At 36.3% G+C, this 7,615-nt stretch overlaps 1 non-coding gene across 1 annotated transcript; it reads left to right on the top strand.

Annotated features, from left to right (window-relative positions):
• The first annotated feature begins 6,012 nt into the window (after positions 1-6,012).
• Positions 6,013-6,145, top strand: LOC123456970. Its single transcript, XR_006634826.1, has one exon. It is a non-coding gene; the product is annotated as a small nucleolar RNA SNORA33 (small nucleolar RNA).
• Positions 6,146-7,615: the final 1,470 nt, after the last annotated feature.

Below are 7,615 nucleotides of genomic sequence, written 5' to 3'. Positions count from 1 at the left end.
ACCGGTGGTATATCTTTCCCCATTGAACTGCATGTAGAATGGCTTCTTCCATCTTTCTGTCAGCTATCCTACATGGAGGAGGTTATCAGCTCAGTTCCAGCAGGATTTCTTAGTGGCCTTGCAGCCCAAGTATGTGGAATCTTCAGCAATATTGTCTTACAATCGATACTTGTGGGAAACCAAGGACTTTGGCAATGGCCTATAATGTTTTGGAGACATCAGGGACCTCCCTGGCCAACAACTCACTGGAAGGTATCCCATCCCTGGCACTGAAAATTTTCTAGCAATGATCTACAGCTCCTGAGCATTCCATTGTCCAAAACTGAAGGATTCCATTTGATTTATTTATATCCTCTCCGATTTTGATTACCCCTTTCTCCACATTTCTTTTACTAAATCTCCTCCCCTGACCTCATTTTGAGACCTTTCATCCCCGTTAATCTGCTCTTCTTCTTACATATGTACAATACCAACCTATTAAGTACCCTCCACCCTTCCCTTCTCTTCCCTTTGTATCACTTTTTTCAGCTTACTGGCCTCTGCTACTGAGTTTTTGCCTTCTCTCACATAAGCCCAATCATCTGTAGCTTGGATCCACATATGAGAGAGAACATGTGGTGCATGGCTTTCTAAGCCTGAGTACCACACTTAGTATGATCCTTTCCAGATACATCCATTTTTCTGCAAATTTCATAACTTCACTTTTCTTTACAGCTGAATAGAAATCCATTGTATAAATGTTCCACATCTGCATTATGCACTCATCAGTTGAAGGACACCTAGGCTGGTTCCATTTCCCAGCTATTGTAAATTGAGCAGCAATAAACATGGTTGAACAGGTACTTCTAAGAAAATGAGTCCTTAGGATATAAGCCTAGGACTGCTATAGCTGGGTCATATGGTAGATCAATCTTTACCTGTTTTAGGAACCTCCACACTGATTTCCACAATGGCTGGACCAGATTGCCTTCCCACCAACAGTGTAGAAGGGTTCCTCTTTTTCGACTACCCCACAAACATTTATGATCATTTGTTTTCATGATGGTAGCCAATCTGACAGGAGTGAGATGGAATCTCAAGGTAGTTTTAATCTGCATTTCCCTGGTGACTAGAGACGAAGAACATTTTTTTAGATGCTTATATGCCATCTGTATTCCTTCCTTTGGGAACTCTCTATTTAGATCCATAGCCAATTTTTAATTGGCTTTTTTGATTTCTTATTATTTAATTTTTTTAGGTCTTTGTATATCCTAGATATTAATCCTCTACCAGATATATAGCTGGCAAATATTTTTCCCCCATTATGTAGGATGCCTCTTTGCTTTATTCACAGTGTCCTAGGCAGTACAAAATCTTTGTAATTTCATGAGGCCCAGTGGTTAATCTGTGTTTTTATTGCCTGAGCAATTGGGGCGGTATTCAGAAAGTCTTTGCCAAGACCAATATGTTGAAGGGTTTCCCCTACTTTATCTTCTAGCATTTTCAGAGTTTCAGGTCTGATATTAAGGTCTTTAATCCATTTGGATTTAATTCTTGTGCATGGAGAAAGAGAAGAATCTATTTTCATCCTTCTACAGATACATATCCAGTTTTCCCAACACCATTTGCTGAAGAGGCTGTCTTTTCTCCAATGAGTATTTTTGGCATTTTTATCAAATATCAGGTGGCTATAGCTATGTGGACTTACATCTGGGTCCTCTATTCTGTTCCACTGATCTACATGTCTGTTTTTGTGCCAGTACCTTGCTGTTTTTGTTACTATGGCTCTGTAGTATAGGTTAAAATCAGGTATGGTGATACCACCAGCCTTATTTTTGTTGCTCAGTATTATTTTAGATATTCGAGGTTTTTTGTGATTCCCAATGAATTTTTGATTTTTTTTCTATTTCCATGAAGAATGTCTTTGGAATTTTGATGGGGATTGCATTAAATGTGTAGCTTGCTTTTGGCAGGATTGCCATTTTCACAATATTGATTCTTCCAATCCAGGAACATGGATGTTTTCCAATTTCCTAGTGTCTTCTGCAATTTCTCACTTGAGTGTTTTAAAGTTTTCATTGTAGTGATATTTACTTCCTTTGTTAGGTTTATTCCAAGGTACTTTATTTTCTTTGATGGAATTGTAAATTGGAGTAATTCTCTGATTTCATCCTGTGTGTGTTTGTTGTTAGCATATATGAAAGCTAGTGATTTCTGTGTATTTATTTTGTATCCTGCTACATGGCTGTAGTTTTATCAGCTCTAACAGTTTGCTAGTAGAGCCCTTATGGTCCTTTATATATATAATCATGTAATCTGCAAATAATGATAACTTGATTTCTTCTTTTCCAATTAGTATTCTTTTTATGTGTGTCTCTTGCCTTATTGGTATGGATAAGACTTCCAGTACTATATTAATAAAATTGGGGTCAGTGGACACCCTTGTCTTGTTCCTGATTTGAGTGGAAAAGCTTCTAGTTTTTCCACATTTAGTAATATGTTCGCTGCAGGCTTGTTATAAATAGCCTTTATTATACTGAGATATGTTCCTTCTATTCCCAGTTTCTGTAGGACTTTTATCATGTAGGGATGTTAGATTTTGTCAAATGCTCTCTGTATCTAATGAGATGATCATGTGATTATTGTCCTTCAATCCATTTATATAATGTATTACATTTATCAATTTGTGTATATTGAACCATCTCTGCATTTCTGGGACAAAGCCAACTTGGTCAGGGTGAATGATCTTTCTAATGTATCCTTGTATTCTGTTTCCCAATATTTTGTTGAGAATTTTTGCATCTGTGTTCATGAGGGTGATGGGTCTGTAATTTTCTTTTCTTTTTTTTTTTTGTTCTATCTTTGCCTGGTTTGGGTTTCAGGGTGATGCTGGCATCATAGAAGGAGTTTGGTAGAATTCCTTCTTCTCCTATTTTATGGAAAAACTTAAGAAGCAATGGTGTTAGCTCTTCCATGAAGGTCTGGTAAAATTCAGCAATGAATCTATGTGGGCCTGGAATTTTTTTAGTTGGCAGATTTTTGATCATTGTTCAGATATCCATGCTTATTATAAGTCAATTTAAGTGATTAATCTCATCTTGATTTATTTTAAATAGGTCATATAAATCAAGGAAATCATCCATTTAGTTCAGATTTTCATACTTAGTGGAGTATACACTTTTATAATATGTCCCTATGATTTTTTGAATTTCTCTGGCATCTGTTGTGATGCTACACTTTTCATCTCTAATTTTATTAATTTGTGTCTCTTCTATTTTTCTTTTGGTCAGATTTGCTAAGGGTTTATCAATCTTGTTTATCCTTTCAAAGAACCAACTCTTTGTTTCATTGATTCTTTGGATTGTTTTTATTTTAGTTTGTATTTCATTCATTTCTGCCCTAATCTTTATTATTTCTTCCTGTCTGCTGATTTTTGGTTTGCCTTGTTCTTCTTTTTCCAAGGCTCTAAGGTGAAGCATTAGCTCATTCACTTGTGACCTTTATATTTTTTTTAATATAGGCACTTAAAGCTATAAATTTACTTCTTAAGACTGCATTCATTGTTTCCCAGAGATTCTGGTATGTTGTGTTCTAATTATTGTTTGACTCTCTCTCTCTATATATATTTTTTTATTTTCCCCTTGATTTCTTCATTGACCCATTCATCATTTAGTAATTTGTTGTTTAATTTCCATGATTTTGCTCTATGGCCTTTCTTGCTATTGATTTGCAGTTTGATTCCATTGGGGTCAGATAGAATGCAAGGAATTATTTCAATTTTCCTGAATTAGTTAAGATTTGCTTTGTGTCCTAATATATGGTCTATTTTAGAGAATGTTCCATGTGCTGCTGAAAATAATGTGTGCTCTGCATTATTTGGATGAGATGTCCTGTATATCTGTTAGGTACATTCCTCCTATGATCTCATTTAGTCCAGATGTCTCTTTGTTTATTTTTTCCTGGGATGTCCTGTCAATTGATGAGAGTGGGGTGTTGAAGTCCCCCATTACCACTGTGTTTGGTGTTATCTGTGGAATTAGTTCTAATAGTGTTTGTTTGATAAATTTTGGGGACCCTATATTAGGTGCATATATGTTTAGGATTGTAATGTCTTCCTGTTTGAGGGTGCCTTTAATCAATATAGAGTGACCTTCCTTATTTTTCTTAACTAATGTTGGACCAAAGTCTAACTTGTCAGATATTAGGATAGCAACCCCTGCTTGTTTTCTTGGTCCATTTGCTTGAAACACCATTTTCCAACCTTTCACCATAAGATAGTGTCTATCATTTGTAGAATGGAGGGCTTCTTTGTAGGCAACAAATTGAAGGATCCTGCTTTTTAACCCCGTCTGCAAACCTATGTCTTTTGGTTGGGGCATAAAGGCCGTTGATATTAAGAGATATTATTGAAAGTGGTTTATTCATTTTTGCCATTTTTTTTTTTTGTAGTTCTTCCAGTTTTACCTTTGCTCTCTTGGTGTTAACTAGTATTTGAGTATTGTTTGTTTTTTCCTGGTTCCTTATATGTGTGCTTTTCCTTTTCGTCAGCATGGAGGATTCTTTCAAGTATTTTCAATAGAGCTGGTTTTGTCTTCAAATAGTCTTTAGCCTGCTTTTGTCATGGAATGTCTTTATTTCCCTGCCTATTTGAATGGATAGCTTTGCAGGATAATGTAACCTTGTTTGACAGTTGTTATCTTTCAGAACTTGGAAACATCACCCCATGCCCTTCTGGATTTTAAAGTTTGTGTGGAGTAATCTACTGTAATCCTGATAGGCTTGCCTTTGTAGGTAACTTGATTTTTCTCTCTGACTGTTTTCAATATTTTTTCTTTGGTTTGTGTGTTTGGTAGTTTGATTATAATATGGCGAGGAGAGGTTCTTTCCATGCTTTGTCTGGCTGGTGTTCTAAAGGATTCCTGTATCTGCATTGGCACCTCTTTCCCAATTTGGGGGAAGTTTTCTTCTATGATTTTGTTATAGATGCCAACTATGCCTTTGGAGTGAAATTCTTCTCCTTGTACTATGCCATAAATTCTTATGTTTTATCTTTTCATAGTGTCCCGAATATCTTGAAATTCCCACTCATACTTTTCTATAAGTTTGTCTTTCTCTTTGTTGGACTGTATTTGATCTACCACCTGGTCTTCTAGCTTAGATAGATATTCTGTCCTCTCCTTTATCCATTCTACTGGTGAGATTTTCTACAGAGTTTTTTTATTTCATTAACTGTGTTCTTTATTGCTAGTAATTCTAACTGTTTTTACTTTATTATTTCTATTTCCTTATTTATGGCTAGTATTGGCCTGTTTATTACATTAAATTGGTGTCCTGTGTCTTCTTTGGTTCCTTTGATTTCTTCTTTGAGTTCTTTGAGCATATTTATAATCATTCTTTTAAAATCTTTCTCAGACATGTCCTCTAACTCGTTCTCACTAGAGGTCATTTCTGATGCATTAATAATTTTTGGTGGATTTATATTGTCTTGATTTTTGGTGTTTTTTGTGTTATAATGTATATATTTTTGCATCTAGGATTATTTAATGATTGGATTTTCCAGTTAGATGGGTATTATGAGATTTATCAATCAATGTGTTGTTATGTATCTTCAGGGTAGGAGCTTAAGGCACCAAGTATGGCTCTGAAGATTCTCAGAGTATCTACAAAAGTGACTCTAGGTGTTTGGTGTGCCTGCTATGAGAGTATTCAAGTAGGCTAAATACAGGCAGATTCTAAAATTTAACTAAACAATGTACACTGTCAAGAAAAGACACCATGGAGTATTTATCCAAGAGTAGGTATTATGACAACCAGATCCTCTGTCTGTTCCTTAGGTTGTGTGGTGCCTCACCTACTCCCTTAATCCTGACCACAAGGTGGTTAAGATTTCTGGTCTGTAGAGGGTTCCAAGTCAGCTTGTGACCAGGTGAGACCCTTCCCTAATGTATAACAGAAGAGTAAACAAAGCCATTATAATTCAAGAAGCAACAAATAACAGGCCCAAAATACAGCTTATTTAAGAATGGCAAATTTAAGCCAGCTAATTAATTGGTCTGCTTATCTGAATGTGTTTCTGCAGAAATGTTGAGAGCTGGCAATTGTGATGCCATGTTATGAGCCTTAAGGACAGTTGAGGTCGTTAAGGTCCCTGAAAATGGTCACAATTCCTTAATGTTGAAGCATTTTCATAAGCCTTAATTTTAATGTAACTTGTTGTAAGTTTAATGAAAGCTAAGAATTAATAAATTGCATATATTTTGAAGAAAAAAAATAATGGCAAATTTGATCATCCATCCGATTTAACATATAATTTATCCTGATACAGAAGGTTCAATCAGCACTTCTGGTACAGGCATATATACCTAGTTTATTAAGCAGGTACTGACCTGGTGTAATCCCAGTTAACTTTTGGGATGATTTTGGTCTCAGCTGAGCTCTTTATTGGGTCCCTATTTGGTACTCTGTCAGTTCAAGTAGGCATGGCTGGGTCCCTGGACTGCGGCTCTGTTCTGGAGGGCTGGGCACTGACAGTGGGGAAGGGGAGGCTGCAGATGCTGCTCTAGTTCGCCCTCTGTTTCACGCATTCTACCTTGTGATTTGCTCCTCAGCTGTTCACTGCCGTTCTCCATTCATGTTTCTTGAATTTGCGGAGAGCTCCAATGTGAGTGGAATATCCCCTTGCTTGACTTTTCCTATGGCTCAAGCTGAGTGCAGCCATTGTAGTCTGGTGCATGGACCAGCCCTGCCCGAGCAGCTTCTGAAGGCCTGTGTGAGCTCTGGATATTCTGGATCTCTCCTACTTCTCCACTGCTGTTTCAATTTCCTATACACCTCCCTTTTTAGTAAAAGTGTGTATTTTGCTTTTTTTTTTTTTTTTTTTTTTGGCTTTTCCCCCCTATGCTGCTTGGCGTGGTACCTACACCACCATCTTAACCAGAAGAGATCTCTGATTTTAATACAGGTGCTCACAAATGGCCTGCTTAGAACTGCACTGACTATTGCCCACAGATTATACAATAATATTTCCATTTTCACTTGATTCAATAAGTTTTTAATTCTTCTCCTGACACACATTTTATCCCAAGTATATTAATAAGTCAAATATATTTGTATAAGTAATTTCATTTTTCTTTCTATTGGTTTATTTCTTTCTGTAATAAAATGAAGAGGTACAAGAAATAATTTCAACATTTTAATACTTTAGACTTGACTTAACACCCTAAAAGATGATTTACTTTAGAAATAGTTTGAAGCCCTGTTGAAAAGAATGCATTTGAATTACAAAGCTATTTGATCAATGCCAGTTAATTCAATTTGACCTGTAATATATGTTTTTTAGTTTATTTATTCATTGCAAGGACAGGGAGAGAGAGAAGGAATAGGTGGGCCAGGTCCTCCAGCCACTGCAAACCAACTCCAGATGAATGTGTTAATTTGTGCATCTGGTTTTACATGGGCATTGGGGAATCAAACCAGTTAGGATTTTGCAGGCAAAATTCCCGAACTACTGAGCCTTCTTTTCAGCCCCTGTAATATATTTTTAATCTGATGACACATTTTATTGATATTTTCTCTAGGTACTGTTTATTGGTGAGAGTGCTGTATTGGGTTCACCCATTATTATACCCGGCTATTC

This window comes from Jaculus jaculus, chromosome X (assembly GCF_020740685.1).
Source record: "Jaculus jaculus isolate mJacJac1 chromosome X, mJacJac1.mat.Y.cur, whole genome shotgun sequence".
In the NCBI taxonomy this organism is placed as follows: Eukaryota; Metazoa; Chordata; class Mammalia; order Rodentia; family Dipodidae; genus Jaculus; species Jaculus jaculus.
This window is presented reverse-complemented; position numbering and strand designations above follow the sequence as displayed.